The sequence below is a fragment of the Strix uralensis genome, chromosome 36 (genome assembly GCF_047716275.1).
Source record: "Strix uralensis isolate ZFMK-TIS-50842 chromosome 36, bStrUra1, whole genome shotgun sequence".
Lineage (NCBI taxonomy): Eukaryota > Metazoa > Chordata > Aves > Strigiformes > Strigidae > Strix > Strix uralensis.
Genome location: NC_134007.1, coordinates 683,704 through 702,672, shown reverse-complemented (window position 1 = coordinate 702,672; position 18,969 = coordinate 683,704). Strand labels below are relative to the sequence as shown.

The following is an 18,969-nucleotide window of genomic DNA, read 5'->3' as shown; positions in this document are numbered from 1 at the left end:
CTGTTTTCTGCAGAGGGTCCCTGGACACCCAGAGGACACCAGGGCTGTGATGTCACAGACACATCATGGGAGGAGAGGGTCTTTCCTGCTGACAGGTGTCACAGGGATGGAGCCAAGCATCTGCTTGGCATGGGGGAGGTCCTGGGTTCACTCCCTGGCATCTCCAAGGGTGCTTCTGCCCTGACTGCCCAGCCTCAGGCAGGTGTGGGCTGCAGTTCAGGCACTGGTCCTCTCCAGGCCCTGAGGGCCTGTGCTGCCCACCCAGGGCTTGGCTGCGAGGGTAGGAGGGTGGTGGGAGGGCTGTGTGTGCTGCCTCTGCTGAGCTTCTCTTGGAGGAGAAGAGGGTGGCTGTGCTGGACCTGAGCTCAGGTCACTGCCCTGTGCCACAGACCCTCCACCCACCACCCACGGACAACGTTGGCAGCGGAGTGTGCTCCTCTGTGGGGAGAGCTCAGGGAGGGGAAAGATGTCAGCAGCACGCTAGGAATCCTTTCTGGCTGCACTGAGACGTGTTGTGAGTGTGCTGGTCCAGCCCAGATGTCCTTTGGGACCAGGGACACACTGCCCTGGTGGCTTCCCAGGGGTGAGGGTCTGAGATTGTCCTTTCTCCAGGCGGAGATCCAATACCACATGGGAAACCTCCTCTGTGCCAGCAGGTAGCAAGGTCAGAGCTGGATGAGCCTGGCAGGGCTGTGGGACTCCCAGCTGGAGCAGACGCATTTCTTACCCCAACCCTGTCTCCAGGTCCTTCTCCTTCCACCATCACCACTGGTTTGAGCAGAGCCTCAGCTCAGGGAAGCTGGGGATGCTGAGGTCAGGCACAGCCCTGCCAAGGGGTGAGTGGCAGGGCCGGTGCCCACTTCTTCTTCCCGGGGTGTTTGGTGTCTCCGTCCAACCTGTGTTGGTGGGATCGGAGAGGCACAGGTCTGTCCACAGCCACGCAGAAGTGGCGATAGCCAGGAGATGGTGCCTTGGCTGCTTCCCAAGCAAGACACTGGCAACTAAATTGGGATGTGAGACATGGACTTTCACTTCATGGTGCCCAGCCTCTGGGCATGGTGAGCCCAATCTTGGAGAAATAAGACTGGTCTCCCACGGGCTTTCTACATCTGAGCTCTGCCCAGTGTGGGGCTGCAGTGCTGAGGGTTGAGGTCTCACTGCGACCCCCCTCAGGTAGGTCCTCAGGAGCTGCAGGAGCACCCACAGTTCTGGGACACAGTGACAATCCTGCCTGGCTGCAGAGAATGGACCCACCGCCAGGGCCAGACTGTTCAGGTCCCCAAATGCCATGAAACAGGTTCCTTCTGCTCAGGGGTGTTGCCCCCTCCAGCATACACAGGCCTGGGGCTTCTTTCTCCAAGAAGGAAGAGGCAAACCTCTACCAGCTGCCAGAGTAAGGGAGAGATATTATACCTGTGGGAGGGCAGAGTTGGTGGGGAGGTGTCATGGAACAGGCACTGGGCTCTTCTCCCCAGTCCCCGCTTGGGGCACCTTGAGTCCATACCGCCCATAGGCACCCAGCATCCTGTGTCCAGAAGATAACACTCCCTTCTTCTTCTTTACTTCACTTTTAGACCTTATTTCTCTGAGACACAGGGCTGGAGCTTATCCCAGTGGGAGTTTTGCAGGGGATGGAGGCTGTGTTTGCAATGCCCATGTATGTCACCCATCAGCGTGGGGGTCTTGCCCTGGGAACTCTGGTCTCCCATGGGGGCTGCCAGCAAGAAGGCTTCCAGGTGTGGGGCAGAGGGATGTGTGAAGCTCAGCTCACCCCAGCTCCCCCCAGCTCCCCCCAGGGTCACCCCAGGGGTGGAGGAGCTCCCAGCAGGGAATGGGGCAACACTGCAATAGGAGAGGATGTTGCCAACATCTGCCTCCTCCCTGCTTCTGCTCCAGGGCCAGATCCTGCTGTTTGCAGGGCTGCAGAGCTGCAGCTGCTCCCCACAGGGAATCCTGCCACAGACACCCAACGCACATTCCAGCCCGTGGCAGAGAAGCCTGTTAGGGAAGAGCTGGCAGGGTGTGGAGACCCACCAGCAGGAGCAGGGAGGGCAGTTTGTCAATTTGGGCGCCAGGTCCTGCACAGGTGTCAAACCCTTCTCCCAGCCTGGCTCCTGTATGAGAGGATTCTCTGCCCATGGGCACTGGGGCAGGTGAAACCCCAGCTGAGGGAGAGGGACCCTGGCTCAGCTCTCAGCAGCACCTGTTTTAGTGGAGGGACACAAAATCTCCACTGCCATGGAAATGTGCCCACATGAGCAGCTGCCTGGATGGGCCCTTCTCCAGGCCAGGAGCTCGACCAGGAGCAGGAGGAGGGGGGACCAGGGCTGCCACAGGTCTGCAAAGCAGCAGGAACAGCCCATGGAGACGGGTCCTGGCAAAGCGTGAGGAGAGGGAATCCCAGCCCCATGTGTCCAGAAAGTGGCTCTGCACTCTGTGCTGGGGCACTGGGGAGCAGAGCTGCCTCCTAAGCACTGGGGGAGGAGGTCCGCAAGCCACGATCCCCCCTGGTCCGGCTGGGGTGTTCAGGGCCCTGTGGTCACCTTAGGCTCACCTCTATGTGCCAAAAGCCCAGGGCTTCCCCTGACATGGCAGCTCTGTCATGGCCTCTGCACTGTGGGACCAGAATGGCTGAGGCAGGGCGTGGCGGAAAGAGCAGCTGGAACCCTCAGGTGAGGAAATGGGTGCTCCCACTGGGGTACATCAAGGGACCTATCAGAGACACATTTTGACTCGAAACTCTCTGTAGCCAGCAGGATGGAAATATTTCTGTCACTAAGATTATTCCCCAGGGTCCATGGGTTCTCGCAGCCCAACAGCCTGACCCTGAGTCTGCTGTCCCTGAGACACAGCCCTTCCCTACCACTGTGTCTTTGTTCTCTGCTCCCATGACCAGCCTCAGGATGATGCCCTGACACCTGGCAGGCAAGGAGATGCTCTGGGTCAAAGCCCCCAGAGACTTTTAATAAGAACAAATAAGGATGCACAGCATAAAAATGGGAATAAAAATAGAGGAAACTCCAGGTGATTTCAGCTGCCCATGGGTCAAGGGAGTCAGTTCCCTTGTCCTCACGGCTCTCCCAGCTGCACAGACCTCTCCTCCCTCCCGGCTGCACCCAGCTGCAGGGCAGGGATGGGCTCTCCTGGCCTGGGGCTCAGGGACTGTTGTGCACCAAGCTACAGTGTCACAGTTGTTGTGTCCTCATGGGGATGTGCCACAGACACATCTTCATCATCATCATAGCCCATGCTCCCTGGGGACAGGGACGAGGTGTCTCCTTCAGCTCCAGGGACCTCAGCACTTCTCTGGGAGCGTGGGGTGACCCCTGCAAGCAACAAGGCCAGACGTTTCAGTTCACCCCTTGGTGTCTGTACTCCACTATCCTCCCTGCTCCTCACTACATTCAGCTCCTTCTCCCACCTCCAGGCCTTTCAAGGAAAACTCCTGGGGTAGTTTCCCCCTTCCCAGGAGGTTTGGGCCTCAGTACAGTAGTGACTTGGGGTGCACCAGGGATGTCACCCTAGGAACAGGCAGTGCTGTCTTTCCCTCTCACCTCTGGGTGCATCCCTGGGGCCTGCTCCCTCCTCTGGCATCCTGGGCATTTTCCACTCTCCCTCCTCCGGATCAGAAACCTCTCTGGCATCATCATAGCCATCTTCTGGGTGATCTCTGGGCAGGACAAGGACATCTGAAAGGAGAGGGGAGCTGGTGACAGAGAGAAGATACGTCCTGCGGAGTAGAGGACAGTGCATGCGCAGGGACACAGGGCTGAGACACTGGGTTGGCAGCACCACAGGAGATGCCCATGTCCTCCCCATCTCCAATGGTGACACTCATTGACTCCTCTGTCCATCACGTGTCTGCAGGGAGATCAACCCCTTCCTGCCTCCGTTACCTGGTGCTGATCCCAGACCATCCTCCTCCTCGCTGATCCCAGGGTAGGGCTGCAGCTGGGTCAGGGACTGCTCTGAAGAGGAGCCTGGAGAGCAGCACAGCGGGTGTTATGGAGCAAGCCCCACTGACCTGGCTCATGGTCAGGGCTGCTGGGGAAGGGAGACCCACAGAGCTGGGGCTGCATGGGGAGGAGGGCTGGGAATTCACCCTGCTCCCCCAGGACAAACCCTGTCCCAAATTTGCTCCAGAGTTGCCCTAGGACAGCCCCTTCCCTCACTCCTCGGGTGCCACATGGGGTGCAGGGGCAAGAAGAGAGGGGATGTCCAGCTGAGACAGTCAGGGATGACTGGTAGAAAGCTTCTCTCTTGGGCCAAGGACCTGGATGCTCTCCCCACAGACCCCATGCTCCAAGCACCAGAGGGAGCATGGACTGGGGGCGCATCAGGGGATCAGCTCTGGGTTGGCGCCAGGGGAAAGGGTCCTGCAGATGTGCCTCCAGGGAGGACCCACACCCACCTGAGTGACCAAACCTGGCCTGCTTCTCCAAAGCTGGGCTGTAACCAATCTCCTCATACACAGCCTCGAGGAAGGGCTCCTGAGCTCTCCTGGAGCCTGGGGACAGAAGCAGGGCTGGCACAGGGACAGGCAGAGGGGCCATGGGATCACACTGTGTTCCCCCAAACCAGTTCCTTGGGCCAGCCCAGGACTGCTCTGAGAGCACAGCCCCACTGTGCTGCCCAGGCACGGCTGCCACATCCCCCGTGAGGGCAACATCGCTGTGGAGATCCTCTGGGGCAGCGTCACCCTCGCATCATCCCTTTGAAGACTGCACTCATGCCCCTCTGGCCCCTGGATCATGCCTCCCTTATCTCACCCTGGAGCAGCTCCCACATTTCCTCTGCACCTGGAGCTTGCCCCTGTCTGCCCCATGGGTCCATAATAGGGCCCCTGTCCTGGGGGTGGGCAGGCCTGGTCTGAGGGACAGTCTTGGGACCTGACACCACGGTGACGGACCCTGCTGCCCCGCACTCCTCCTAGCATCTCCCTTTCCCCAGAGCCCTCTCCAGCATTACCTAGAGCACTGCCAGCCTTGGCTGTCCCCACTCTGCCATTTCTCTCCTCACCCCATCGCTAGCTTCCCCCACCTCTGGGCTCTCTCCAGCCCTTGCTGCTGGTGGCCCACGGACAGGCACTCAGTGGGGCAGCACATGTGAAGGTGGCAGCATACTGTCTCATCCCCCCACCTCTGCCTGGGCCTCTCACTGACGACCCTCGCTGACACCCCCCTGCAGCACCACACTGTCCTTCCAGGAGGTATCTCCCCCTGGGACCTCTGGGGAAGGACCCACCTCTGCGCCCAGCCCTGGTGCTCAGCACTTGCCCAGCCAAGAGGGCCAGGAGCAGGCAGAGAAGGGCCCCCAGGATGATGCAGATGATGACGGGCACTGAGACTCTCCCGCTGCTGGTCTGACGGCCTTGGGTAGGAACTGCAGGGGAGAGAAAATGGAAGGGGCAGCAACCAGGCCTGGGAGAGGTGGAGGCAGCACCAGTCCTGACCCCATCACACAAGGCAGCAGAGGCTGGAGGGCCCCAGGAGTGAGTGTGGGGAAGCTTCCACCCTGCTGACTAAATGACAACTCTCCCTCACACCCTCACACCACTCCAGTGCCTCCTCCAGAGAGTTTCACACCCCAGCAAGGAGGCCCTTCCATCCATCTGTGAGTCACAGCCTGTCCCTGGGGATACCCAGCCCCAGGGGGAGGACAACTTACCTGCTTGGGGTGGGGATGTTGCCATCCTGGGTGTAGCTGCAGAGGAGGAAAAAGAGAGCAGGGCTGAGACACTGGGTATGCGGGGAGCGGGGACCCTCCTCCCCAGCACACCATGGGGGTGTCTGTAGATGTCCCTGACACATCCAACCCAAATTGCCCCTCCTGTAGTGCCCAAAAGGGAGGCCAGGCCTGGGCCCAGCACCTCTGCTCTGGGAAGCAGGCAGGATGGCACAGGCAGCCTGGCGATAGCCATGGGTCTGCAGGGCCCCACGGGTAGTGGCCAAAGGACATCCAGTTCAACGAGGCTGCTCCCTGCCTGGCACCAGCCTCCTGCACTCTGCAGGAACATTCTTGCTCATGAGATGTCGGGGGCCATGTCAGGACCTCGTGCACTGAAGGTCTTCCCCAGCTCCCTGCCAATGCCTGACCAAGGGGTTCCAGCCCTGTCACTCACCTGAGCAGCGCATGGCAGCGTCTTCCTTATGCCGGCAAGCACCGCGGTCCCCAGGCTGGGCCCAGCAGTCCTGCAGGGACGGCTCCGTCCCCTGGCACGCCACCTGCTCCAGCCAGATGGGGCCCATCCCCATCCCAAATGCAGCCTCACGCAAGGCAGACACTGCACGGCCACAGCCCAGCTGCCTGCATGCTACTTCGGCATCCTGTATGTCCCAGGAGTCGTCACACACCGTCCCCCAGGAGCCACGGTGCCAGACCTCCACTCTGCCCGAGCACCCGTCCTCACCGCCCATGGCACGAATCTTCTCCCTGGCTGGAGAAGGCAAAGACCTCCCATGGCACCAGGACAGCAGGCAGAGCCCTGCCAGACACAGAGGGGCAAATACTTACCTGTGCAGCTTGTGGAGTTGGGGCACGGGGCCAACGGGGTCAGGGGCATTTCTGGGCGTCCCCCTGAAGAAGGAAACGCTGTAGTGAAGGGGCTGGTTTGGGGGACCATGCAAACAAGAGCAGGGCTGAGCTCTGCTTGGGCCTCCCTGTACCATCTTGGTCATGGCAGCAACTGAACTGCGGTCATCCAGGGGACACGCACAGGACTGTGGGGGGACCCTGCGTGCTCAGCCCCAAGAGCTCCCTGGTTCACAGCACAGCAGTAGCTTATCTATGGAGAGGAGGCTGTTCTGAAACCTGTCTGGTCTCTTCTGAGACCTCACCTGGAGATGCCTCTGCCTACCCCAGGCGCTGCTGGCAACCTGAGTGGCAACTGCTGCTGGACGTGTGTGGCTGTGCTCATGTTTGTGCCACTGGCAGCAGAAGGGTCTGACATGGAAAGGGAAAAGCCCCTCCAAAATCTTTGCCTGTGCTTGGCCATGGCCAATGGGGAGCAGGAGCTGGGGTGACATGAGTAGCCAGGAGGGTCAGAGTTACCATTGCAGGTGATGTTGGTCACCTCTCGCAGGTCTTGGCATGACTGTGGGTTCCAGGGAGTGGAGGGACACTGCCAGAAGGAGCTGTTTCTCTCCCCACACTGCACGCGATCCAGCCAGGCGGGGCCAGACTTCCTACCAGAGGGCTGGTGTCTTTCCAGGGATCCTCCATCCCCACAGCCCAGCTCCTTGCACACCAGCGTCACCGTGTCGGGAGTCATCGAGTTGGAGCAAACGCTCCCCCATGTCCCGTTGTAGAAAACCCGTAGACGCCCAGAGCAGCCATCTCTGTTCTCCAGCCTCATGGCCACGAACACTGGGAGGAAAAGGCCCCAAAGGGGGAACAGGCTGCCCTGGGGTTGTGGGAGCCAGGACACCTCTGCATCCCCAGGCCCTCAGCCAGGCAAGGGCAGGGCCAACATATCCCCTTGGCACCCAGGGGCAAAGAGAAGTCCCTGATGGACAGACACCCCTGCCCTTCCCACTAACCCTCGGGGATGGCTGAGCTCCCCAGGACCCCCAGTGGGACTGAGGGTGCCCATGTATGTGTGTCCACAGGATGGGCTTGGGCAGGAGCTCAGGGGCAGCCAGGGACAGCCTCAGCCATGGCTGGCTCTCCCCACGTCCTGGCCTCCCCAGGAACCAGGCTCCTACCACAGCTCCTGGCACAGACCTGAGCAGATGACTCCGGCATCCTCTTTGTGCCCACAGTCGTGCTGCCCCCAGGGCCCAGCCGGGCAGTCCCAGAGAGCAGTTTTTGCCCCAGAGCAGTTCACACCATCCAGCCAGATCTGCCCGGAGCCTTCCCCGAACCGAGCAGAGCCGGCTGCCTCCACTGCCCCTCCGCAGCCCAGCTGGTGGCAGACAACAGCGGCATCAGACAGGTCCCAGCCATCGTCGCAGACAGTCCCCCACATGCCCTGGTAGTACATCTCCACTCTCCCTGCACAGCGCCCGGCCCCGTTCACCAGCCGGAGCCACCGACTCCCTGCAGTGGGTACAAACCCCAGTTGCTGCCAGGGACTGTCTGCCTGCACAGACCATCACTTGGGGAGCCTGCACAGTGCCACTCACTCCCACAAATGACTCCCACGTCCTCCACAACCCCTGCCGCCAGCGTGCTCTCAGGCAGGGAGGTGTTGCAGAGACTCAGGTTGGCCTCATGCCCTGTGCACCGCACCCCTCGCAGCACCACGGGGCCCGTCCCTCGCTCAGGCTTTGGGGGGTTGTAGGCTGTCCCGGCCTCCCCACACCGCAGCTGCTGGCACACCACACTGGCCTCCTGCACGTCCCACTGGTCATCCAGGACTCTGCCCCATGCCCCATCCTGGAAGATCTCCACTCGTCCGTCGCAGCGGCTCCCTCCGCCCACCAGCCGCAGGGATCCAAAGCTGGCTGAGCCTGGGGAGAGCAGAGATGCCATGGCCATGGGTGGCACCGGGAGCATGGCACCCTTCAGGGAGGGGGGCGAGGGGGGATTTCCCCACCAAACTGGACAAGATTGAGCCTGTGCTGAGGAGAAGAGGGCAAAGCCTGGGCCCTCTCTGCAGCTCACACCCAGGTCTGTTGCTGCTGGGGGCAACCAGGCAGCTCCTGCTGGGTGATGGGATGAGGCTCTGCAGGGCTCTCTGTGGGGATGGGATGTGGGTGTCTGCAGCCAGAGGGGTGGAACAGAGCCCTGCAGCCCTGTCCTGGGCTCCTTACACAGCATGAGAACAGAGGAGCCCAAACCTGGTGGTTGTGCTCGTGCCTAAGCCACTGCCCTAGGGGCAGATGCCTGCCTCCGTTCAGTCCTCAGCTGTCCCAAAGTGGAGTGCTCACTCTGAGCAGGGAAAAACCTCCAGATGGCTCCTGGGGAAGGCAGGGTTTCTCCAGGGAGAAAGTCAGCCTGGTATGGCCATGGGAGCCCTGCTCTGGGTGGCCATGTTGTACACAAATGACAAATGAATTGAACGCAGCATTCTTCTGGCACTCACCTGAGCAAATGACAGCAGCAGTGTTCCCTTGGGAGCACGGTGAGGCCCCCAGGGTGGTCACTGGGCACTGCTGCAGGTGGGCTTCAGTCCCGTCACAGTGGAATGAGTCTCTCCAGACAGGGCCAGTCTCTCTCCCAAAACGCTCTCCTCCAGGAATGGACTCAGCAAACCCGCAGTTGAGCTGACGACAGAGAACGTGGGCATCCGAGAGATCCCAGCGGGAGGCACAGAGGGTCCCCCAGGTCCCCAGCACCTGGACCTCCACCCTCCCTGCACACACTGTGCTGCCATTCACCAGCCTGAACCCTGTGTACTCTGTGGAGAGAGGAGGACGAAAGAGGGTGGATTGGTGCTCTTGTACCCTCTGTAGCTGGCAGAGAGGCCAGAGGGACAACATGCCCTTGTTCTCCTTCTGCACTATTTTCATGCCACAGACAACCCCATCCACCCCTCCTGTCCTCATACCCGGCCCAGCAGGGTCCTTGCTCGGTTCCCCAACCAGCAGCACAGCCCCAGTGTTCAACACCCCTCCCTGACTCCTTACCTGTGCAGCTGACAACAGCGCTGTTTGCGTGGGTGCAGGGCTGGTCCCTGGGCGACCCCCTGTGACAGAAGGCGAGGAGGGATTCATTCCCCACACACTGCAGCTCTCCATCCCAGATGGGACCCACCCCTTCTCCAAAGGGACTTCCTCCAGGGACAGGCAGGGCTGTGCCACACTGCAACTCCCTGCAGAGCACGTCAGCAGCTTTGGGACCAAGGTGGGAAGCACAGACAGTTTTCTACTGGTCCCCGTCATGGATCTGCACACGTCCTGAGCAGCGGCTCTTCCCTTCCACCAGACGGACAAATCCTGGAAAAACCCAAAACAGTTGGGAGTTCCCAGAGCCATTGGCACTTACAATTCCACATCCCACATCACCTCCAAGCAAGCCGTGACCAATTCACCCATTGCACATCCCAGAGGAAGCTGCTGGTGGAGTGTTGGTGACACAAACACATCCAGGACCCCTTGCACCCTTTCACTGCACCATCACAGCACTCAAGGGTGTGTGTCTGTGACAGACCCACAGCAGACCCTGCAAACCATGTGGGTGCCTTTGTGACCAAGGTGTGAGTCACAGACAGTTTTCCAAAGGTCCTCATCATGGATCAGTATACGTCCTCAGGAGGGGCTGTCCCCTTAGAGCAGCCAGATGGATGTGGACCAAAGATACCTGAGAGTTCCCACAGCCCTCTGGCAATACCCTGACTGATCTCAGAGGTGGTCAAAGGGAAAAACCCCTGTGACATCCTCGGCTGCTCTCTGGGGGCACTGATGGCACAAACACATCAGCCCCCAGCCTGCTGCTCCTCAGAAATCAGTACAGCACTTGTGGGCTTGCTTCTCTCCCAACAGCCACAGCTACAGGAATCTCTCAAAGTGCTGCTGCCCCAGAGACCTTGGGCTGCCCAGTACTGTTCCCTGGGCACTGTAACACCCAGAGCACTTGAGGTTCAGGGAAATGGGCCCAGGCACTGCTGGCTGCTGCAGCTTGCTCTGCCCCACTGAGCTCAGGGCCAGGTGTGAAGATCCCCTTGGTGCCACAAGAAGACCCCTTGTTCCTGCAGGAGTCTTGGGCTGTGGGGGCACGGCTGGTGGATGGGACATGTCACAGGGCAAAAGTACAGTGAGACTGTACCTGTGATTGGTCGTTGTGCCACCACCCTGCTCAGGCGCCTACCCAGGAAAAAGATTCTCAGCCACAGCCAGAGTGCACTGCTGGTCATGCACGTCCCTGCCCATGGCTCGCAGAAGACAGGAGAGTGGACAGAAGAAAAGCCCTGGGCTTACACGAGCTCCCAGTGCAAGGGCAGGCACAGAGGAGAGACAGTAAGTGCTGACAAATCTCCCGTGGCACCGAGCAGCCAGGGGCTGGGACATGCAGGAGAGGCTGGGCAGCAGGTCAGCACTGCCTGGACGGGGCAATGTCCCCATGCTCAGGCTCTCATGGGGTGACCTGGGAGAGGAACAAGGTGACACGTGCCACCCTGCTCTTCTGCCCAAGCCCAGCACTTCTCCTCTCAAAGCAACCCCTTTGACTCCGCCAAGGGACTCGTGTCTGCCAGGGGACAACTCGACAGCAGCTATCCATCTCATGCCCTTGGCCAGGACTGTGGGTGGCCACATGAGTCACTTGTGGTGCCTCTGGCATGGGGACACCTGGCCCTCAGCACTGACAGACAGGTCCTGGGTGAACAGGAGGAGAAAGATGGGAATCAACAGACAGTGCAGGGCAGGGATGGAGCGTTCATCTGTGGCACCTCAGGGGCCAGGCACGGTAAGGGCAACCCTGGGCAGGTTCCCACTGGCCTTTCCCCAGGGACTGGGGACACCAGTAATGACAGTGCCAGCTCAGCAGTGTGACCAGCCACATTGGACAATGCTCTGGTGCCTGACGGTTGATCCCTGAGGGCACAGCCAGGTTCCTTCCACAATCCCAACCCCAGAGATGGAGAACAGTTTGTCCCCTTACCTGAACACATCACTGCAGTGTCATAATAATGAGTGCAGCCATTTTCACCCCATCCGCTGTGTGTGCAGTCAGACAGGGCAGATTCAGTGCCATTACAGCCAACATCATCCATCCAAATGGGGCCAGATACTTCCCCAAAGTGTCCATACTGAGAGGCTTCAACAGCAGACCCACAGCCCAGCTGTTTACAAACCACTGCTGCATCAGTCATGTCCCAAGAGTCACTGCACACGGTCCCCCACTGGCCTTGTTGTTTCACCTCCACTCTCCCAGCACAGCGACTGCCGCCATCCGCCAGCCTCACCTCCACAGCACCTTCAAACACTGACACAGGAACAGTCAGGACAGCGCTGAGCCCCAGCACTGTGGGTCTGGGGGAAGCCCTGGGCAGGTGGAGTCAGAGGTACCAGGTTGGGAGCCCACTCCCCTCCAGGCTGTCCCCAGGGCACATCAGGGGTTCCTTCTATCCTCATAGGCTGTGCAAGGATGTGGTGCCCAGCTCCAGCCCTGCTGGGTCATTTGTGGCCCCACAGTCTTTGGCACTTCCTTCCAGCCCAAAAGCCCCCTGCCCCTGGCCCATGCCCACCCAGGGTACCTGCTCCTCTCCAGCCAGCACCCTGAAAACAGAGCTGTCCCCACCGTGGCCCCCCCAAGCATACACAGCTGCTCCTCCCCAAAGCCCCCAGCTCCCCTGCACCACAGCTTGCCCTGGGCCCCTCCCAACTCATCCTCCACCCTCAGGCCTTTCTGTGCCCACTCTGTAGCAACATGATGGTCCCAGCCAGGCCTCCCAACCCATGTCCCTCCTTCTCTTCAGGCATCAACCGAGCCCTGCCCTTGTCTAAGATCCCCCAGGATGGCCACCTCCTTGTGAGCCTGTGGGAACAGACACCCCACTTCCCTTACCTCCACAAGCACAACCTACTCCTGCTCAGGCTGGGTCTCACCCTGACTCCAGGGAAAGACTGAACAGCCCACACCCCTTCCCAGGTACCCCTCAGGCTGACTGTGCCTCTGGGATAACAGAGCAAAGAGCCACCAGTTAAGCCACCACCAGCTCACAAGGAACAGAGCTGGCAGAGCCCGGGCTCCAGGAAGGGTGCCCAAGGATGCCAAAACCATGGACACACCCATGCACTAACAGCCACAAATGTGGGAGCCCTGGAAACAGAAAAGCCCTTCTCCCATTCAGAGAAGCACAGGGTCAATGAACCTGTTCACCTTCTACCTCTTGTCACATTGACACACGGGAAGAAGCCCCATTTCCAGAGGGATCCCTGTGGTGCTCCTTGGCCCCAGCACAATGTGACAGGGCACCTGGCATTGACCCCTGCACAACTGCACCCAGAGGAGCAGCTACAGTAATTAAGGGGACACAGTCCCTCTGTCCCCATCCTGAACCTTTCTGCAGCCCTGCACCAAATTCCTGAGGACAGAACAGAAGTGGGACATTGGCTTCTGTGTCTTTCCCTGCATAACTGAAGACTGTGGAAGAAAACATCACCCCTCCTGGTCTCATGCCAAGGCCAACACGGTCCCTGCTCTGCTTGCCTGCCCCCAGCACAGCCCCAGTGTTCAACACCCCTCCCTGACTCCTTACTTGTGCAGCTGACAACAGCGTTGTTTGCGTGGGTGCAGGGCTGGTCCCTGGGCGACCCCCTGGGGCAGGAGGCGAGGAGGGATTCATTCCCCACACACTGCAGCTCTCCATCCCAGATGGGACCCACCCCTTCTCCAAAGGGACTTCCTCCAGGGACAGGCAGGGCTGTGCCACACTGCAACTCCCTGCAGAGCACGTCAGCAGCTTTGGGACCAAAGTGGGAAGCACAGACAGTTTTCCACTGGTCCCCGTCATGGATCTGCATACGTCCTGAGCAGTGGCTCTTCCCTTCCACCAGACGGACAAATTCTAGAAAAAACCCAAAACAGTTGGGAGTTCCCAGAGCCCTCTGGCAGTTACATGCCCACATTCCACACCACCTCTGAGCAAGCTGTGACCAATTCACCCATTGCACATCCCAGAGGAAGCTGCTGGGGGAGTGTTGGTGACACAAACACATCCAGGACCCCTTGCACCCCTTCACTACACCATCACCTCACTCAACATTATGTGTCTGTCGCAGCACCAGGCACCGCTTAGACAAACTGCTGCTGCGCAAGGTGCCCTGTGCTGCCTGGCATGGTCCCCCCAGCACCGCAGAGGTGTGCGCAGTTCAGGTCCAGGAGAAATGACCCAGATGATAATGACTGCTGCAGCCTGCTCAGTCCCTGCAGAGCATGGGACAAGGTGGGGCCATCACCTTGATGCAGATTTAAATAGAACCCGCTCCCAGGCGTGTTATGGGGTTTTGGGAGGTTCCTGTTAGCAGGGAGATTTCACAGAGCATAGAAACGGTGCAGATGTTACCACGGGTGGTGCCTGCCCAGACCCATCCAATGGCTGTTCTGAGAGGGTGTCGTCAGCCAGGGACACAGGACTCTGCCCAGAGTGCACAGATCCCAAAATGACAGTCAGGCAGAGGGGCAGGGGACCCGCACATGCCCCTGGGTTCACGCTGGCTCGGAGGGTAACAGCAGGCACAGATGAGAGTCAGTGTGTGTGGCCAATGCCCCTGTTTCATGGGGCAGTGTGGGGAGCTGTGGGCAGGCAGGAAGGGTTGGGTAGCAGGGCAGCACTGCCTGCATGTGGCCGTGTCCCTGAAGGGCTGTCACAGCCCCAGGGATGTCCTAGTGCCCACCTGGGCACACAGTGATGCAGTAGGGAGTGGCCAGAGTCAAGCAGCTGCCAAGCTCCGAGGCCTCACAGTGCCGGATCACACAGCCGAGCCCTGGGGACAGGAGGCGAAGGGCTGTGTGCCAGCCTGCTCCTCTGCCCAGGGCCCCACGCTCATGCTCTCTGAAAAGCCTTTTGATTCAGTTGAGGTACTCATGCCTGTGAGGGAGTATGAGCCACAGGGACCAGCCATCTCATGCCGTTCCTCCAAGGTGTGGTGTTCCATGAAAGTTCCCTGCAGGTTTCTCCAGCACAGGACCCTCAGCATGGCTGACTGGGAACTGGCAGAATGGGTGGAGACCAGTGGATACCAGTGATCAAAATGGGGCAGGGATGGAAGGTTCATCTGCAGCCCAAGACACTGACTGAAGGGGGCTGAGACCCTGTGGCAGGGTTAGTTCACCCTGGGGTAGGCTCCCTCTGGGCTTTCCCCAGGGACTGGGGACATCAGCAATGACAGTCCAAGCTTGGCAGTGTGACCGGCCACATTGTGCTGTGCTCCAGCACCCGCTTGTTGCTCTCTGAGGGCACAGCCGGATCCCTTCCACCATCCCAGCCCCAGATGTGGTGAATAGGTTGTTCCCTTACCTGAACACACCACTCCAGCATCACGGGCATAAATGCAGTTATGTTTATCCCATCCACTGTGTTTGCAGTCAGACAGGGCAGATTCGGTGCCTTTACACCCAACATTATTCATCCAAGTTGGGCCAGATCCTTTCCCAAAGTGTCCATACTTTGGAGCTCCAACAGCAGACCCACAGCCCAGCTGCTTACAAACCACTGCTGCATCATTCATGTCCCAGTAGTGACCACACACAGTTCCCCACTGGTCCTGGTGTTTCACCTCCACTCTCCCAGCACAGCGACTGCCACCATCCGCCAGCCTCACCTCCACAGCACCTTCAAACACCAACATTAGATGGGTCAGGACAGCACCAAGCCCCAGCACTGTGGGTCTGAGGGAACCCCCTGACAGCGTGGAGTCAGAGGTACCAGGGTGGGAGCCCACTCCCCTCCAGGCTGTCCCCAGGGCACTTCAGGGGTTCCTTCTATCCTCATGGGCTGAACAAGGCTGGGCGTGCCCAGCTCTGGCCCTGCTGAGTCGTTTGCCATCCCACCACACAAGGCATCTTCTCACAGCCCAATGGCTATCTCCCTGCTGCTTATGGCCACCTGCACAGGGCTGGGCACCTGCTCTTCCCCAGCACACCCTTAACACCCCCGTGTGCCCAGGCCTGCAGCTTCCCATGCAAACTGCCTGCCCCACCACAATCCACACCCACCCCCATGCCCAGGGCTTTCCATGTTCCCACTGAGACGATCCAGAAGGTCCCTGCACCTACATCCCCTCCTCACCCCTGGTGTCTGCCCAGTCCCTGCACTGGGCCGTGTCCCCCAGGCAGGATGTCCCTCCACGGTAGATGCACCGTTCCCCTTCTCTCAGTGGGATACAAACTGTTCCTGTGGGGTCAGGGCTCCCCTTGAACAAGGGGGCAGGGAGCAGCACACAAATCCCTTTGGGGCACCCAAGAGCTTGGCAGTGCCCTGGGGGGATCTCTGGGTGCTGCCATCACCCACTGGACCACCTCAGTGCTAGGGAACAGGGAGTCCCTAAAGGGTACCCCAGGACAGGGTGTCTATGAATCCAGCCAGGCACAGGCTGCCCTAGACGGTGGAGCCCTGGAGAAGGAGATGATACTCTCTCCCACCCAGGTGGGCACAGGGTCCAGGGACTTGAGCACCTTCTGCCCCTCATCTCAGTAGCACCTGCAAAGAGTCCCCATTCCCTGACAGATCCCAATGACCACGCTGGTACCTGTTGGCCCTGTGCTGTGGGAGATGGCACTTACCCCTGCACAGCTGTATCCAGAGGAGCAGCCACAGCATCTCAGGGGAAAGGACTCCCTCTGTGCCCATCCTGAGCCTCCTGCCCTGTCCGCACATCCCTGCTGCACCACACTCCCTGCCACAGCTCCTGGGGACTTGTGGGGACAATGACGACGGGAGGGCAATATATCTCTGCTGATGCCAGCCCAGCTACAGGAGGAGCCAATCAAAGCAGCAGCCCCTTTTTAGACATTATCGGGACCTATCTCCCCTCCGACACAGCCCAGCCCTCCAATGAACTTCTCCAGTGCCATTCATGACCATATATGAGGGATGGCTCCGCTGCAGGTGTCACGTCACTGTGGCAGTGGGGCGTCACAGGACAGGGTCAGTTGTAGTGGGGGAAATGGGTTTTACATGCCTTGAACCCTGCTGTGTGGACCAGGAGCACTGAGCATCTCCTATACTGGGCACAACCAAGAGCCCAAACTGCGAGTGTCCAGCCATCCCCATGCCATGGGAACCACAGGGCTGGGACTGCACCGGGTGCTGGGTCAGAAAGGGAAGGGAACAGCCCCTGCCCCTGCTTCAGACCCCTCTGTACTGGAGCAGCAGCTGGGAAAGGGCTTTATCCCAGGCTAGAGCCCCATCCCAGGAGCGCTGGCTCACCCGTCCCTCCCTGGAGAGCCCCACGGAAGGTCCCTTCCAATGAGATGGAGCTGGAGCTGGGACATGTCCCTGTCCTGGCACAGACACACAGCTCAGACATATCCCTGACTCTCAGCATGTCACCGAGGGGCCGTTATTCCCCACGGGTGGCTCGGGAGCTGCAGCCTGCAGGTGCACAAACCACAGCCCACGTGACCTCGCAGTGCTCCCTGCGCTCCCCCCGCAGAGCCCGGGCAGGAAGTCTGTGGTTTCCTCCTGGCGCCGAGCCCAGGCACATCCCTGTGGTGCCCCTGAGCCACCCGCACTGGGACAGCTCCAGCCAGGGCTGCAGGGGCTGCTCCTTCAGCCTCGCAGCCGCTGCGATGCCCCTCTGATGCACACGGCTGCTCTGCGCTGAGCCCCACGGCCACGGGGTGCCATTGGTGATGTGACCTCACACCCTTCTATGGCCACCACTGTGTGCTCATGAGTTACACTGACAGTGACCTCACACCCTCCTGCTGCCACTGCTGTGTGTGCATGAGTCACACTGTCACACGTATGTGTGGTGTATGGACTTCTGCTGGCAATGGTTCTTCCAAAAAGCCATATTTGGACACGGTCTAAAGATCATTTAGGTGACATCAGAAGCACCTACACAAGCTATGGGCCAGATCCTGCCCTATCAGCTGCTCAGGCACCAGTGACATCACAAGCTCACACACAGCCATGGGCATGCTCCTGCCCTATCTGCTACTCAGCCACAGGTGATGCCATAGCATCTACTTCTGATATTGTCCTGCTGCTGGCCTATCGGCTGTTCAGACACCAATGACCTCAAACCCACTGACACAAACTATGGGCCTGCTCCTGCCCTATCAGCTGCTCAGGCAGCAGGGACATTATAAGCACCTACACATGCCGTGGGCCTATGAGCTACTCAGGGTGAGTGACCTCATTAGCACAGACACAAGCTATGGGCCTGCTCCTGCCCTATCAGCTACTCAGGCAACAGTGACCTCAAAACAACCTACATGTACTTGTCATGGTTTAACCCCAGCCAGCAGCTCAGCCCCACACAGTCCCTCGCTCACTATTTCGCTAAATACAAAGTTAATTCTACCCCAGCCGAAACCAGTACAATGCCAGATGCCTGCTCCTGCCCTGCCAGCTACTCAGGCACCAGTGACATCACAAGTGCATATACACCTCTTGCCATGTTCTCGCTGTTGACGTATTCGGCCTCTGGTGACCTCACATGCACCTGTAGAGGCCATGCACCTGGTCCTGGGCAATCAGCTATTCAGCCAAGAGTGACATCACAAGTACATACCCAATGCATTTGTCTCCCTCTTGCCTATCAGCTACTTGGACATCAGTGACCTGACCACCACGCATCCCTCCACTTGTTATCTGCTCGCCTACAAGATAAGGAGGCAGAATTGACCTCACAAGCTCTGACACAAGTCATGTGCATGCGCTCGGTCTATCAGCTACTCAGGCACCAGGAATCTCACAAGCACTTACACAAGCCATGTGCCAGCTCCCAGCCTGTGATCTACTCAGGCACCAGTGACCTCACAAGTACATATACACCCATTCGCCATATTCTTGCTGTTGACGTACTCGGACTCTGGTGACCTCACATGCACCTGTAGAGGCCATGCACCTGGTCCTGGCTAAACAGCTATTCAGCGAAGAGTGACACCAAGTTGGGCGGGAGTGTTGATTGGCACAAGGGTAGGGAGGCTCTGCAGAGAGATCTGGACAGGCTGGAGCGATGGGCTAAGGCCAACTGGAGGAGTTTCAATAAGGCCAAATAATGCGTTCTGTACTTTGGCCACAACAACCCCCAGCAGCGCTACAGGCTTGGGGAGGTGTGGCTGGAGAGCTGCCAGTCAGAGAGGGACCTGGGGGTGTTGACTGATAGCTGGATGAACAGGAGACAGCAGTGTGCCCAGGTGGCCAAGAAGGCCCGTGGCATCCTGGCTTGTGTCAGAAATAGTGTGGCCAGCAGGGACAGGGAAGGAATCTTAACCCTGGACTTGGCACTGGTGAGGCCGCACCTCGATTACTGTGTTCAGTTTTGGGCCCCTCACTACAAAAAGGACATTGAATGACTTGAGCGTGTCCAGAGAAGGGCAACGGAGCTGGTGCAGGGTCTGGAGCACAGGTCT

The 18,969-nt window shown here is 59.3% G+C and overlaps 1 pseudogene; it reads right to left on the bottom strand.

Moving 5' to 3' along the window:
- Window positions 1-3,069: 3,069 nt before the first annotated feature.
- LOC141937022 (scavenger receptor cysteine-rich type 1 protein M130-like) lies at window positions 3,070-18,399 on the bottom strand (annotated as a pseudogene).
- Window positions 18,400-18,969: the final 570 nt, after the last annotated feature.